The 16724-nt window shown below is 44.9% G+C and overlaps 1 protein-coding gene across 3 annotated transcripts in view; it reads left to right on the top strand.

The window, feature by feature from the left end:
• LOC135387939 (protein Wnt-5b-like) overlaps positions 1 to 16724 on the top strand; it is a 245233-nt gene that overhangs the window by 75430 nt on the left and 153079 nt on the right. The window contains exon 1 of one of the 3 annotated variants that reach the window (XM_064617170.1): positions 1960 to 2017. The exons of the other annotated variants lie outside the window; for them this stretch is intronic. The gene's annotated coding sequence lies outside the window, so the exon portion shown is untranslated. Of the gene's footprint in view, positions 1 to 1959; positions 2018 to 16724 lie in introns of those variants that run through there. 3 annotated transcript variants of the gene reach the window in all.

The raw sequence follows: 16724 nt of genomic DNA on the forward strand, positions 1-16724 counted from the left end.
ATATATGAACTTCAGAACGCGTATCTTCTGATAACGTTCAATTTGCGTTATTTTCTTCGTTATGCTATTTTTATTTTTTTATTTTTTTTCCTAAAATTCCGGGTTAGTACCACGAAGCAACGGTGGCTTTAAGTAGCCCATAGACGTGAACAGGTGACAGCAGGGAGGAGTGGGGGAAAATGGGGTTAGTATGTATCCGGGGCCAACTTCAGGGGGAAGTGTGCTCCGTGACCCGCTACGCCACGTGAGCTATTTTTCTTTTTCTTCAACTTTTATTATATATGATGCAAGCTGTTTTTTTTTTTTTTTTTTTCGTGTTCGACGTAGCTGTTTTATTTTCATGTTTTATTTTTTTTTACTGGACCTCTGCTATCGAGAGTGTACGCAGTTCGTGCCAGAGTAGCAAGCAAATGAGTCCCCCAAACTCATTATGTAAGAGAATGTCATTAATATGTTCCCGCGTTTCAGAGGACGAAACGACATTCTGCGTGAATGTCATTCGCTGGAAAGCACAGATTAAATTTCCCGTATGAGAGGGGTGAGTTGCACTCACCAAGGAGAAACCAAACACGTCTGAAAATGTGTCCCCCTCCCCAACGTATATACCGCCTAAAAGTAAATAGACACAAAGAGAAATGATCAGGTATTAGAAGGTCCACTGCAAAAGAAAATATATAATGAAAAGTACACACTCGGGCTTGCGCAAAGGGACAAAAAAATATATAAATAAAAAAAAATAACTAAAAATGTCGACCGGTCTTTCCGAGCTGATTCTGCAGCGAACGTCCAAACACAGAGATGTCGTCTGTTTGCTCTGCCATGTCTGCGCACACATCGGGCGGGGATCCTCCGGTATTTGCATACGCGCCTGTTTGCATCTCCTGGCCGTCCCTCCGACAAGGCAAACGCGCAGGCCTTCCAAACCAGCTGCTCTGTGAGCGTGCTGCCACCTGTCTTCGATGGATGTAGCGGCTCCAACGCGGACGATGTGCTATAATGCACGCTAGTTTTCGTACAGAGACAACCTGCTATACACAGCCTGTAAAATTCAATCGGGATGATCCTGGGTCCAGGATTTGTCGGAAGGTGTTTGCATATGTGTGTGGGGTATCGGATATATCGGTATCGGTATATATCGGTATATATATCGGTATCGGGGTATCGGAGGGCATTTAGAGAAGCCATATCTTAGCCCGAGCCTTTACTAATCTTACGCCACAATTTTTTGTGCTAATTGCTCCCATATTGCTTTAAAGAATTAAAACTGCAAATTACGGGCAACGATGTGCGAAAGAGGTCACCGTCTGCGCATTGCTCGTCAAGTACGGCGGAAAACTACATTGCATGCGGACAACAGTGGGTCTAAACCGAAAGAGGTTGGCTACGTAGCCATCAGTACGAGCAATCCAGTCGGGGAACATAGATCACTGTTGCTCGACGAATTCGCAACTATTTGCCGCAGGGCGTCGCCCTGAGCCGTTCAACCTCAATTTTGCTGGTTACAGAAATTCATGGGGGTCAGGACATTGGGACGCCCCATTTTCGTGAATTAATTTTGAAATGATAGTGCAATAATAAATATATATAATAAATCAAATCAATCATAACAACACCGAAACAACAAAAATTGCGGGAGAAACGAGCTCGCGCAGCGCCACCATGTATGTAAACGAGACAAAGCGCAGACACCAAGTTGCCTCACTAATGAATTCTAGGAGCCCACATCTATTTCCCGCCGTTTGGTGATATTAGATCACGACCTACTAGATTATAACGACCACGTCACAATCAGAAAACCCTATGAGGAGCCTGTCCGCACGATCCGCCAGGGGCGCTACTGATCGGCACAACACGATTGGATGATAGAAATTTGAATTCTGAACGCGCAGAAGCGTGTGTACGACTACCGTAGCAGACGACAGCGATAGCCCCTATGAAAACGCGTAGAATGATGATGATAATCAACCTCAGAATGAAACATCTGTGGAACGTCCACCGCTTGTACAGAAATACTAAGGTAAGCTGAAGTACAAAGTATTGTAGAAGTTGAAGAAGCAATAACTGGGACGATCAGAAGCGCCACCGCTACCTTCCAAAAATGCGGCGCATAGAAGGGGTGCGCCTGACATGGTCGTTATAATCTAGTAGGTCGTGTATTAGATCTGATCTGATGTTGCGCAACTCCTTTTCATACTGGCAGTAGTAAATATATATACACGAGCGTATTTACGAAAGGCTTCATCATTAGTAATAATTTACGAAATCCCGCCTATCCAGCGAATGTACAATCAACGGCTCCCTGCGCCCCATTCTGTTTGTCTTCGCTCTTGCAGTAGACAGTAGGAAGCTAACGAACGAAGATGTAGCGCTAGCATACCGTCCTTTTCTTCTACACGAAGATACAGAGGGGCAAGCTCTAATGAACTCCCTTCGACGATGTATGCGGCTACTTTTAGGCGTTCCCATATGTAGGTGAACTTTCGCTTTCATTTTATTTGCAATAAGACGACAGGGTGTAAGGTTTGCCATGCGGATTGGTCGTAGCGTAAGAATGTGTAGGTAAAATAATGCTTCGTGTAATGTAGTGTTTTTGCTGCGCAAACTCTTCCTGCAGTACAACACAGGTTTACCTTCACGTGCACCTGTAAAGTGCCTATTTAGCGTTGTTGGCAATATCATTGAAAGTAAGAGAGGAAGGATGTCAGACGAACATTTTGTAATGCCGTTACTACTATATGGGCAGATAAATCTTGCGTTGAAATCCCGAGACGACACCCATGGCCACGGGTCTACCTTACGACCCGACTGATGTTTGATTCTTCTCTACTTTAAATACTTTTATTTTGAAGTATTTTGTACTGTATTTCAATTATATTCTTGTCTTAGTATTTAATACGCGTATCTTATTTTAAATAGTTTTCCGCGGTATTATGTACTTGTCGTGCTACGAGTTTTTTTAATATATATTTTTTATAAGACTATAGCCTACACGAAAGAAAATACTTACGTGGTTTGAACGGGTGTAGACCCTAATCTCACTTATATCACATGGAACTTCTTTAATAACGCTGGAAATGACGGGTTCGAACCCGACACAGCGGTTTTGTAACATGGAGTGCTGGTTATACTTAAACATCCGTTATTCCGTAAGTTGAAGCAAAAGCCACAGGTTGAGAGGGTGTTGCCTCGACTCTGAATTACGGCCAAAACGCGTTCTCAGATTTCAGTGCGCTAACAACGAAGACGCACAACCGGGCATGATGACGTCACAGGAGCTGCCTCGTGACTTAAACCCGCAAGAGTATTGCAATTACCAAAATCGTTTCTGAATTTGCTCCCCAAAAATCCGACGTCAATCTCATTTCTTCCTCGCACGGCCAAGAGTGGCTCGCCGAACAGCAGTTGAATCTCTGGTCGCACATATCGCGTGCGTCACGCACAGCGCCGCCAACAGGGACGCCGCAGTGTGGCGCTGCTTCCAACATCGTTCGGTTTGCGTGTCTCATTGGCGGAGCACGTCATCCGCCTGAGTAGCTCTTCTTTTTTCCGCTGAATTTTCCTTCTTACTTTCATTTCGGCTCCCTTCGAGAGCAGGTGCACATGGGAAGTGGTAGCACGCAAGTAGTTCTAGTACGGTAGTTCTAGTCCGCAAGTAGTTCTAGTCCTTCTAGCCCGCCATAGTTCTAGCACCAGCCATATGGAGCAGCGAGCCATCGTGCGTTTGTCTGAATACACTTCTTCTTCCATGCCAAAGAGGGTAACCAAAACCCTCGGTGCGAGACACGAAAAAAAATCACGGTAAAAGATCGAGAGGCCAGTCTTGAGGGTTAACCAGTTATGGTTAGCGATAACAGTAAAAGTAGTATATAAAACACAGGGTACGGGGGTTGACGGTTGTTTTTACGAAACTGGCACTCGTATACAAAGGTGGCTCTCGAAACTCACGTTACAAGAAAACTGTGATGCACTGAACGTGGACGTTTAGTTTGTACTTGGTGTGGTGAAAACACACACAAAAAAAAGAAAGAAGACTGAGAAGAAGAAAAAAAAGCGCTCCTACTGCGTCATACCAGTTACTGTGTCACACTGGACGATCCGAGGTAAAACTTTCTCGCATGCGTGGATGGATTGGTCGGATGGCTGCTCAATCCATTGGTTTTAAAGTCTTCTTGCTCAGACACGGCATAGCTTCCATTTCAGGAAGTTGTCGCAACCCTTTTGCCGCACGTTCCATCATCTCGAACTGGCAACATTCCAAAACAATTTGCGGCAAAATTGTCGCTATAACGAACTCGTGTTCTGTTTGTTTATGATTCTGGAATTCGGGGAAAATTAAACTGAAATAGTAACAAACACGGTGACATGACTGACAACACGCCAGAGCTGGGGACAATACCTTCCTTTCGTTCCACAAATTTCACACCACAGTTGCTCATCCCTGCGAACAAAAGCGCCAGTTAAAATCCGGAACGAACCGCAAATTTTCAACACCTTCATGCCAGGCAAACACGCGCAATAATTTCTTGCGAAACTCGAGGCAGAAATAAAAAAAAAAAAAACGGAAAAGAAAAACGGAATAAGAAACAATAACCCGAAACCACCACCCCCTCTTTCCTTCTTTTTTGATGAACAAGAAGACCGCGACGGAAAAAAAAAAAGGAACCCACTTGACGGACTGACAAAAAGAACCGAAACTAAAACACGAAAACCGACAAAAAAGAAAATAGAACATCGCAAGGAAGCAGAACGAAAAGAAAAAACGACGAATGAAAGAAAGAAGAAAAAAAAGAGAGTGCCATAAAAATAGCACAAACGCGCCAGAAAGAGACAAGAAAGATATATCCAAAAGAAAGCGAAAGCCGGAAAAAGAAAGCAGAAATAAGAAGAAAAAAATGGCGAGCCATCAAAATGATGCAAAGAAGCAAAAACAATAAAGAAAACGGAACGTGAATAAAAAGAAGAAACGAAAAGAGAGAGAGCCTGGCCAACCTTCTCCGCTTTCGCTCGCTCCGCACCGAACCGAGAAGCGGAGGAAACAGAAGCACAGAAAGTAAAAGAAGACAGAGAGAGGGAGGGGGCTCCGTAGGGGGATTCTTTCTCTGTCCTTCCTTCCTTCCTTCCTTCCTCGCTACCCCATTTTTCCTTTTTTTTTTTTTTTTCTCTCTCTTTCTTCCGACTTTTATTGCTCTTTATTCTTGGCGAGGGAGCTTGATCGTCGGTCGGCGCCGTGCCGCATGTGCTTGTTGTTTCTGCGCCACGCCGGGATCGCGCGCGCGCGCGGTTCTTCGAAAGTTTGGGGGCGAACGCACGTGCACGTGTTTCTGGTTTCTGGGCTCCGTCACGCGCATTCGTTTCGCTTTGGAGGTCGGCGCAGCGGTGGGTCCTCTAACTAGAGGGATCGTCCGGTGATGTTTGTCTCGAAGTTTTCTGCTTTTCCCCGTCAGAAAGTTTCGTTCTGTCTTCTCCAACAAACTGCGTCTTCCATTTCATTTCGTTCACACTAAGATATTTTGTTATGATCGTTTCGTAAGGTGGAGTATAACCATTGAATTGAAGGATGAACAAATTAGAATGGTGCAAGCGAGCTGGTGTATTGTAGAAAGAGATAACATTTGCTCGAGTTTGAGGAACACACAATACGAAGAGGACAACACACAAGACTCAAACCAGCAACTTGGTCTTGAGCCCTATGTTGTCCTCTTCGTCTTGTGTGTTCCTCAAACTCAAGGAAACGTAACCTCTTTCTATAGCCGAAGGGGTCGGGGGCTCGAGTCAGCGTCGACCGGCAAAAGCAAAAAGACTCCGTTATGAACTTTACAACATGATAGAATGTAACCGAAACACTGTAAATAACATAACACAAGCATTCTATGGTGCCTAGGAACATGAGGAATTGCAATATGGGAGTCGTCGTAAAGGCCAGACAGCGGCGAGGATCGAACCACGCACCTCTCGATTGCCGGTCGAGCGTGCTAACCACTACGTTACGCAAGTACCAGCTTTCTGAGGAATGTGTTTTATGTTCATATGTTTGTCTGTGTCAGCCTCAGAGCAGTTACTTTTCATCATGATCACCACATGCCGCTGCCTGTCCCATGTGTTTTATGTGTGTGTGTGTGTGTGTGTGAGAGAGAGAGAGAGAGACAGAAAATGTAGAACGGAATGTGAAGAGAGTTGAGTGCATGTCCAGTTGATTGTGAGGTCCCTTGGTACGCCGTCGGAAAGCAGATGCTCCTGCCCCTGAGTGCCGTGCAGGGCGGCCATAGGAACACTTAGGGGCTGAGTCGAAAGCGAGTGAGACACGCAAAATGTGTGATATATTACAATGAAAAAATGCGATAAGGCAGCAACGAGAGGAAAGGTTCGTTTTAGAATCCGTCCGCGAGATACACAGAGGGAGTCTGCAACTTGCTACATCCCGTCGTCGTCGAACTTAACATTGATCCGACGTAGTTCCATGAGACTTCCAAATCCTAGACTCACAAATGTGACATTACGTGGTTTGTCCTCGTCTTATTCAAAAATTTGGAGTCAATTTATGTCAACGTCAATTAACTTTCCGGAAATACGCACAGGGACAATTAATACGGCATCAAAGGTCACGAGCGCATGACGATAAGGATGCCCCGCTGTCAGAATACACTCATTCGCAGATACGTGACCCAGGGGCCTTATACGAAAATCGGGATATAAAACAACTCAAAAGAATACATTCTAGCAGAGCAGTAACTTGAAAACAATCACGTGATTTACCGTCCTCAGGCTTGGCGGTACCGTGGCCTGTCAGCCAGTACCAGCCCAGCATTCCACTCAGGCATCTCTCTCGGCAGCACTACCGCCGACACTCTCATTCGCACACCTTGCACCCAAATTCCACCGTTGCTTATTCCGACCGAAGAGAAAGAAGAGAAAAAAGTATTTCGCCGAAAACCTTACGCAGGACCTCGCTAACAACCAAGCAACTTCACCCCTCGTCCGAAAAAGCAGCCCTCTGCAATATAAAATACAAAAACAAAAAACCCAAACCGTCAAGTCGAGTCAGCTAAGCCAAAACCAGACCCCCCTCCTCTCCAGCATCTATGCCTTTCCCAACTGCACACACACACACACACACACACACACACACAGGGCCCTCCGAGAAAGAAGCCAAGCTCAGCGGGAGCTCGGAGAGAACGAACGAAGACTACAGAAAATAATCACAAGAACAAAAATACGCGGACCAAGCACACACACACACACACACACAGACACTGAGGGATAGACCGAAGGGAGAAAGTCCAAGAAAGAAGGAAGGCAGGAAAAGCAAAACGCGACACAGCAGAAGCAGGAGCACTTGTCTGCCTTCCTCCCTCCCTTCGGCCTTGGATGGGAATGTTTCGCCCTCGCCTTCCCGCCTATGGGAGCGTCCACTTCGACGTCAGTGCGAGGGGAGGGTCGGCGGGTGTCTCTTGTTCCGTAATTAAAGCGCAAAACTGCATCACGAGCAATACGCCCGCGGCGGTGTTTTGTTGTGCCATCGGGTAGGTAGCTGGCAAAAAGGGCTTTGCTGTTTGGAACTCCGCATAGCCCAGGAGGTCGCGCGAGATGTTATCGCAATGAAGGATGAGATATATCTAGCGGTAGTGGTGCTGCTGGGGTCTGTAGGGCAGAAGAGTTTTTGTTTTTATCTCTGGGTCGGGAGTGTGTGTGTGTGTCGGACACGGAAGGGTGGAGATGATATCGCGCTAGGTGTGATAAGGTTACTACTAAATAGGTCGGGTTTGTCCGCATACAAATTACAGGCAGATCGTAGCTTTTTTTTAAATAGATAGCTGGAAGAGATAAAAATAAAAATCTTGGGAACGCACAAAGTAATATCGCGATTGTCCGTCGCCGCCACCGACATCTGTTTGAAACTGTGTCGTGAGAGCTACTCACTCTGATACCATTGTATGGCTAGGACTGGCGCCATCTGAGCGTTTTTTTTTTTTCTCGTCCTATTTCCTGTGTGCTTGTTGCGCGCGAAGTAGTTTTACTTAGTAGTCACTTAGTTTCGGGTTAGGTCAGGCCAGGTTTCTGGTAAAGTTTGCACATGTTTCTGTATGTCACCATCCGGTCTTATCATTTGAACCAGAAATTGTTCTTTCTGCTTCAATGTCTGTGTAATAGAAGAGGAGCATTTGTTTATCTCACTAGCATATTGCTTACGCTGCATAACAAATGTGAAATGTTTACATATGTTTACGTTTTTATATGTATGACGTTTCCGGCAGCTAATCCATAAGTGTTTTAGGTGATGTGCAACACTTCATCTCTTCGACATTTTGTGAAGTTTTTCTCTTACTCATCACCAGGAAATAATGTAATTCAAAATCGTTTAGGTATTTTCCAGCAGCCGACCACTTGTTTCTCTACATTGTATTGCAACGACATCTTCAGTACAAGGCCGTCAATTTTAGTAGGCAACTGCGTGTCGCACGTCAGTGATCCACAAATGAATTGAGTTCATCATTTAAAACCCCCGCTGGATTCATGAACTACTAAATTCGACAAATTTGTAAATTCGTTCCACTGACTATCCGCTACGATACGTCTGTACATGTTGTTTGTGACTGATCGTTGTTGAACTGTGTCAGGATCCATCGTTTAAAATCCCAGATGTTCAAAATCCCACACTTCTAAGCTGAAGCTTAAGTACGATAGTTTTGAATAATACATATTACTGACAATAAAAGCCAGGCTTTGGGCGATCGTTGGGTTTAGCATGGCGGTCACATCAGATCAGCAGAAATGGTTAGAATTTCGTCAGGTTAAGTTAGTTGTCAGGAGTTAGGTTAGCTTAGGCTGGTTTTTTTTACAGTTCACCACGAGATTGGGGGCTCCCCACACATCTGGGCACGCGCGCAACGCAACGCTAGCGCCGTTTGGGATTTTGAGCAGATGGGATTTTAGACGGGATAATGATGGGGTATATCCCAAAATGCCGCCCTTAAGAATACATCGTTTAAAATCCCATATGTTAACGTTAGATAGATAGATAATTTATTTGTGCCCATGAACGACGTGAGTCTGGGTAATGGTGTACGCACACACACACACGCACACACACATAAAGATGCGATCATGAGATGGGGCTGTAAAGGATAGTGCACAAAATGAGAACGAACAACACATTTACAATATACACTTAGTGCCGGCAAAATCAAAGTGCTTAAGAAGACTGGACTTGACTACATCCCAGCTGTTACAAAACAAATGAAGATCAGACTTTAAAGACGTCGCATTGAACTCACTGAAAAATCGGTACAAGGGGCAATGGTCGTTTGAACGGCAGGGTACACGAAATGGAGTATATAAACATCCGAGTAAAAAATACAGGCACGCGAAACAGGACAAGCGATAATGGATAACTGCAGTTTACACGATAGTTAGCAAGTTTAATCAGAAAGAGCGTGTCGCGAAGAGTATGGCGACTATGGATAGTGATACAATGTTCAACTTGGTATTATCATAGTTGTAGTAGACAAAGGACATAAGAAGCGGTCATAAAGGACACGTACAAAGCGCTCGTTAACGCACGCGTTACTCAACGTTAAACGTCAAAGCACAAACGTTAACGCGCAGGTGGCTGCCTAGTACAGGAATCGAAATGTGCTACGGCTACGACACTGTTATATACATTTATTTATTTATTTAGAATACGTTAAATTTAAATTTAAAAACACAAACTGCAATTCGCTTTTGTTCCACCTGCCTCACACGCTGCCTGCTTTGGAATCGCTTCGTTAATTCCCTGTGTATGTGCTTATAAGAACACGAAACTTAAAAAAAAAGAAAAAAAAAAGACACGATTAAGAGTTAAAGATCGCACTCGGAAAACGCAAGAGCACACAAAGACCAACTCAAGACAAACTAACAAACACGAACCACAAACATAGCCGAACAAACGGTCGGAAGCGACTCAGGCGTAAAGAGAAAAAAAAAAAAAAAGAAAGAAAGAAAAGAAATCAAAAATAGAAAAAAAGGAGGCAAGGAACGCATGTTTGCGCGAAGTTCCGCCAGGGGGGCAAGCCGGCGCTGCGAGCGCGTGCCTGGTAATGATAACGCATCGATTTATTGTGTCAACTTAATCCGGGTAAATATTTGTCTACGCTGCGCGTTCTCTCTTCCTCCGTGTTTGTACACTGAGGCACGTACGGCACACACATACCCGGATGTTCCTGTAGACACAGTGGAGAGGGAACACTGCAAAAACAGTTTTCTCATTCGCAATCCTGGAGAGGGGGGCACAGCAGGCCTGCTATTTCAAAGAACCTTCGTCACGGCAAAGACATTCGAATCCGTGCAGTTGTGTGTGTGTGTGTGTGTGTGTGTGTGTGTGCTTCTTTGAAGATCTGTGTCGAGGCACAGGAACTTTGGAGATGTGGAGTTAGAATATACACAAGCGGGGAACACTCCGTCTTTGTTTATGCGTCACAAGAAGTGGTCTTCATATGTGGCGCTGATTGCGAGGAGTGAAGAAATTATTTTGTACGCTAGGGGGTCTGTGAAATGTGTCACGGAAGTGATATAAAGTACAGTCTACAGGATTAAGTCTACAGTGTAATAAAGCACAGGATTATAGGCTACAAAGACGGCTCAACGCCACAGACATGATGAAGTCCGCGAAACAGGAAACGTTTTGGGAACGCGACGCCATTTTACGTTACACGTAGTAGTCCCTCACCAGTATTTTCCATACACTGCCGTTGAGTGCGACGCAAGAGGAAAGGAGCAATGGTTTTCCTTTGTACAGGCAATGTTTTGGCCAGATTAGGACAGCTTCATTGTCTGATAGCTTGATTGATCTTCTCTGAATATCACGCGTGGCTTCAACTGGACAGCGTTATCTCTAACCAGCGAAAGGTTTAACTCCACAAATGATCGATAGGTGGCCACAGCACAAATTGTTAGTTTAACTTTCCTACCGGTTCCTTTACTCTCTATACTGCCCTCGATTCCGTCATCATCAGTTAGCAGCAACTCAAGAACAGGGACTTTCATTACGCGACCTCGTGGCTACGGGAAGACCAGGTAGGCAGAGAGAGCAATGCCATGAGAATGGCACAGCACTGGTCGAATCCGTGCTTCATTCATCAAGGATACGATCTACCAGGATCTTTCAGGACAGGAACCACCGTGCAAAATATTTTTAGTGAACGGTGTCTCCGACCACGAGCGGTATACGGCACGGTCATGAAAGCTCGGTCCGATCTCCCGACGTAATCAGATCGGTGTGACGTAACATCAGCTGGTGCGAGCAGCCGGAAAGTCTCATTTTTCAGCGCGAAAATTCGTCCGTTTCGGGCACGGCACGGCGCTGCGTACGGCGTACTCTTAACGTACTCTATACGTCACGGAGCGTCGTCAACATCTCTCTTTCACTTACGGGCTCTCTGAAGGAGTTGAGGGATTTCGAGGGACGGTGTATATCAGAGACCTCTCTCTCTCTCTCTTTCTCTCTCTCTCGCGCTAGAGGACAGCTACGGCCATGATTCTTGCGTGAGAGCGTGTGCTATTACCATATTAAAGTAAATTAGTTACTTTACAATTACATTCTTAAAAAGCCGAATATGATTAACGAAAAAAATGTTGTAGCGCGTGTACTGTACAAGCACAGTTATGTTGTGCTATATAAACAGAGGATTTCCTATGGATCAGTCTAAGGCTACGGGAATTAGTCTGAGGCCATCTTGGCTGCGATGATAAAATTTCTGGAATTCCTCGTCGGGAAAAACGGTAGGGAATGTGAAGTGAGAGAGGCGGAACACGAGACGAGGAGGGAAGAAGTATTTGAAGAAAACGCCGCTGGAGGGTTGACGCGTGGAATATTGCAATACGTGAGTAACTTATAGTTACAGTGACATTCTACACTTATTTTAAAGTGGGAACGCAACAAAATCACCACAAAGGTTGTCGTATCCCCGTAATCTTTAGGATGTTAGGAACATGTGTACGAAATATCTCGGTCCAAAACTGCGCAGATTTTACTCAAACGAGTTATTACGAAGCGAGCGCTTCTCCTCTGTGAAGCGAGGGGGCGCTGAAAGCAACACACTGCTGACATCATCTGGCGTACTGCAAGGGAGAAAGAACGCAGGCTTGGAAGCAGACGACAATGCTGGGTGACGTCACGGAATCCTCCTCCGGACGAACCGCCGTAGTATGGAGCTCCGTTTTATGCTCTTCGCATTTCGGTTTCGGTTTGCTATTGTCGTCACTTACGAATTAGTTACTCGCTTAAAATGAACGCGAATGTTGTATTCGGTATCGAGGGGATGGTTCGTGTTCGGTATGATGCTCACCTATTTTTCTTTTTTCGAATTCTTGCGAAGTCTTCCTTTAACCAAAAGAGCTAACTAGTTACAGTTATAAGTTACTCATAGAAAAGTAATTAGTTACTGCAAGAAATAACTATAGGGCTAGTCTAGCAAACGTTACACATTTCGACCGCATCATAAAAATAGAAGACTGGGTTTAGCCAACCCCAAACTTTGCAGACTGAGAGACACTTGTCTGGAGTTTCGTTTAATTATTTTTTATTATTTATTATATTTATTTTTTATTTTTTTGCGAGCGCTATGGAGCTGTAGAAGAGAAATTAAAATCAAGCAAAATTTCACTCAATTCATTTTCTATGGCCCCCTCTCGCTCAAAAGCTGCCATTTTCTCCTGTGTGAGCTTCATTTTCGTTTCACCGCACACAGGCGGCACCAACATGGAGAAGAAGAGGTCTAGTGTGATGTCAGCATGGGCATCATGTCACATCGTTGTAGGCAGCGCCGCCCGTGTGAGGTGTCGTGAATGTGAAGCAGACACCACAAGAAAAAAAATGTGGTGTTTGTGTGAGATAGGCCACTGAAAATGCATGGGGAGATGATTTTGCTGGATTTTTAATTTTCTTTTTACGTGATCATAACGCTCGCAAAGAAATTCAATAAAACTTGTGAACAACAACAACAACTATATTCTGACGATGAAGTGGGGAGGTTTTCCGCTCTACACTCTTAAAAATGAACTTCACCGCACAGCACGCTCCTAGCCAACCATAATCTCAAATGATATCGTTATCTGCCCTGATTTGGTGAAAACGGGAGGCGTACGCCTTTTCTGTGACAATTATGAACAGCATAAGTGTCACAAAAAAGGCGTACGCCTCCCGTTTTCAACAAATCAGGGCAGATATCGATATCATTCGAGATGATGGTTGGCTAGGAGCGTGCTATGCGGTGAAGTTCATTTTTAAGAGTGTAGGAGTGGAACGCTACCCCGTAGCTAGGGGTCTAATATGAGCGATGACGATGATGGCAGATGAAGGTGACGATCGGAGTGGCGATGGCGATCCTGATCGTGATGGTGGCAATGTACGTCCCAGGGTTCCGTCGGGGTTACAATGAGTCCTTTAGCCCAGTCGCAGTACAAGGCAGAGTACAAGCGTGCAGGCTGCAGGTCTCGTACCTGGATCTCGCAGGCTTCCGGGCCGGACAAGAGCTCGCCAGTAGTGTGTGAATGAATGACATTTTGTGTATTAACACTTACGCGTAACTGAAAGTCAAATACGAGTCTCATCTCAGACCCACCAGGCGGCTGTCGCTGCCCAGAAGGCTCTAACATCTATCCTTGCCGTTGGAAAGGGGTCCAGACAAAAATAAAATCAATCAATGAATCAACCAAACGTTATCTTGCAGAGTGATTCCTACTTCCGCACGTATCACTGCCATCCATCCTTTGCAAACCATGAGGAAGGAGTTGGAAAGACTTCTTAATATGTAATCAGTTCTCTACGAAAGTCTTGGGAGTTTGAAAGACTTTAATCCGCTTACCCTGCTGGCAATGTTGCACAGAGAAGACGCGGTTCGAACGAGCATGCGCCTTACGATCTTTGTCGCCAAGACAAAAGAGGGCGCCCCGACTATCTACGGTACTCATTAAGAAGTAATCTCGTACCAGCGACCAACAGACGTGTCTGCTAATTAATTCAATTAACAGTAAGTTCATTACTGATGAATCGGTCGGGCCCCGGCAAAGTCTTTTATGCATCGACTAGAAGTCCACCTCTCGGATACACTTCGTGCTCGTAATCACGTTGACTCTCCCTTTTCTTTCTTTTCTTTTTTTTTTTCTTTTAAAGCGTAGGACGCGTCGGGCAAAGCAGGATAGACACAAGGTGCACGTATAGGTTGAACGTGTAGGAACTTGGGGGAAATGGAAGGTCCTTTTGCTGCGTTAATCAATCACGATAAACCTTTAACCGTAGACTGTCAGGAATGCTAGACAGCCGACGTTGCGGTGTCACAAAAATATTCAGGGCACACCTGTTCCTAGTGGATGCAGTTGGTAACCGATATATGTACTTTATTGGCCCCATAGAAGTCGGCCCAGGACGCACATTCCCCCAGGGCATCATTCGTGACGTTGCCCACCTATATGTGAGGACGAGAACGGCGTGCCCTTTCACCATCACCACCTTCTTCTTTATTGATTAAGATTATTGATTATTATCGAACCCACCACCTCCCATGCAGTCTTCGGCATGACCTTGGTTACCACCAGCGAATGGACGCCTTAGCCCACTCGGCCATGCGACGGGTCGATATAAGTACGTCGGGACAAGTAGTGCCATGACACTGAAACTATGAAACTATGGGACCTGGTTGCGGTCTAGTATAATCCTGCGCGGAGTAACTCTGTTAAGTTTGGCGGACTACATTTCATCACGTTCTTAGTTGGAACGCGGGTGTAATAAGCAGAGTTCGAGGTAACTCGTTACAACTAACTCGCTACTGTAACTAAGTTCATTTTTTGGTAACTTGTAACTTAACTCGGTACTTTTGCACCGTGCTAACTTTCAGAGGAACTCGTTTCTTTTTCAGGTAACTTTGCTAAAGTAACTTAAGTTAAGTTCCAAGTTACTTTTAATTCGCTTTTCACTCAGGTCCACATATTTGCTTGCTTTCTCTCCGGTTCCTTCATGGCATTTTTTGCCATAAAACGTGATATTCAATCAATGATAGTATTCTATTCAGGAAGTAAGAACCGCTGCCATTGAAATGATGCTGAACCATTGTGCGCCCACAGGGAGTAAGATGCAAAACGTTCATATACCTCTACCAGAGAAACGTCATTATGACTTTGGTAACCAGAATGAAACCGAAACAAATCGGAAGGAGAGGGCTGGGTTCCATGAACGTGCACTTGTTCGCTGCCTCCCATTGAAAGAAAAGTTGGACCGAAGGCTGCGTCCCTCTCAGGGACCATTGTAGTCCCCCCTCAAGACCGTGGCTTTCGGGCGCGACCTTGTTCACCTCTAGCTTCGAGCGTAGTTCAACTCTACCAAATTTTTGGCGCTGTCGAACACTATGACATCATTTGTTTACAAACAGGGAGAGGTCTGTTGTTGGACATAAAGGAAAACGATCTCAGCGTGTCGCACTCCTCTGCAGGCAACTCTGGGTGTATAACTCAACAGCTCACTCGCGCTGCACCTGCGTAATGCTAATTTGTGTCCGAAGTAACTTGGAAGTAACTCGTTCTTTTTTTTAAGTAACTCAGTAACTGGGAGTTACACTACAGGATGAAGAACTTCGTTATTAACTTACATTTTTCACACGGTAACTTAACTCGTGACGAGTTCTTTTTGACGGGTAACTTCTCAATCTATGGTAATAAGGCTGCCATCGTACGACTTACATTGGATTTCTGCCTCCGATGTATAAATCGCACCTTCGACACTTGAACGAACGAACGAACGAACGACAATGAACGAATATTGAAAAACGTCTAAACGCTCCGTTAGTTCGCGCAGTATTCGGAGAACGTGCATGGACTATGAGCGCTTTTAGTATATCTAATCATGAGACTATATTTACTCGAGGCCATCAAAACTCCGACCCGAGTCTCTTCGCCACACTCTGTTCCAAATTTCTTCTCAAATCGAGCTGTGGATTATTAAGCCCTACTGAAGGTGTCCCATGTTTTTTGAAGCCACCTAGCTACCTCGGTTGTACGATGTCTCTGCACGCTCTTCGTATACAGTTACGCGCCGTCTCTCATCCATTTTTCCCAGGTTTCCCAGCATGTGTACTTAATTAAACGAACGGCTAACGGCCATGTGAGTCGGCTTGACCAAGGTGTAAGGACAGAGACTGCACATCTTATATAACCGATCCGGGAAAAACTCCGATGTGCAACGAGCATTGTGTTTTCGCATACACTATTTGTCACGTAAACACGTGTCTGATATACTACCACTGCCAGAAACATAAATGTACTATATGTCCTGCGAAGAAGAGCCTCGAAAATTATTACTGGCTCGCGCGTTCTCTTATGCATTCCAGATACCCTTTTAAGTGCTATAACATTGTGCCAATTTCACAGTTTTTTAATTATAAATTGACATTAACGTATTCTCTAAGTGTTCGTAATAATCGTGCCGAATTTTTGGATTTGTGTAATCTTCGGAAACATTCCTGTTCCTATCAACTTCGAACTGTTCAATTTGATGTACCGATATTGTAAGAGTTGTACTTTTTACAAACCTCGAGAATATTGTACATTTCCACCTCAGTGGAATAGCCACCCGACAGAGATTCGGGGAAGGCACGTTGGACGGGGGACACTTGACGCCTCAGGGGGTCTTCGCGACCAGATGCTCGCTGGCAATAAATCAGTAGAGTGGGCCAAGGAAGATGCACTGTCCAAAGTTG

The sequence above is a fragment of the Ornithodoros turicata genome, chromosome 3, assembly GCF_037126465.1.
Source record: "Ornithodoros turicata isolate Travis chromosome 3, ASM3712646v1, whole genome shotgun sequence".
In the NCBI taxonomy this organism is placed as follows: Eukaryota; Metazoa; Arthropoda; class Arachnida; order Ixodida; family Argasidae; genus Ornithodoros; species Ornithodoros turicata.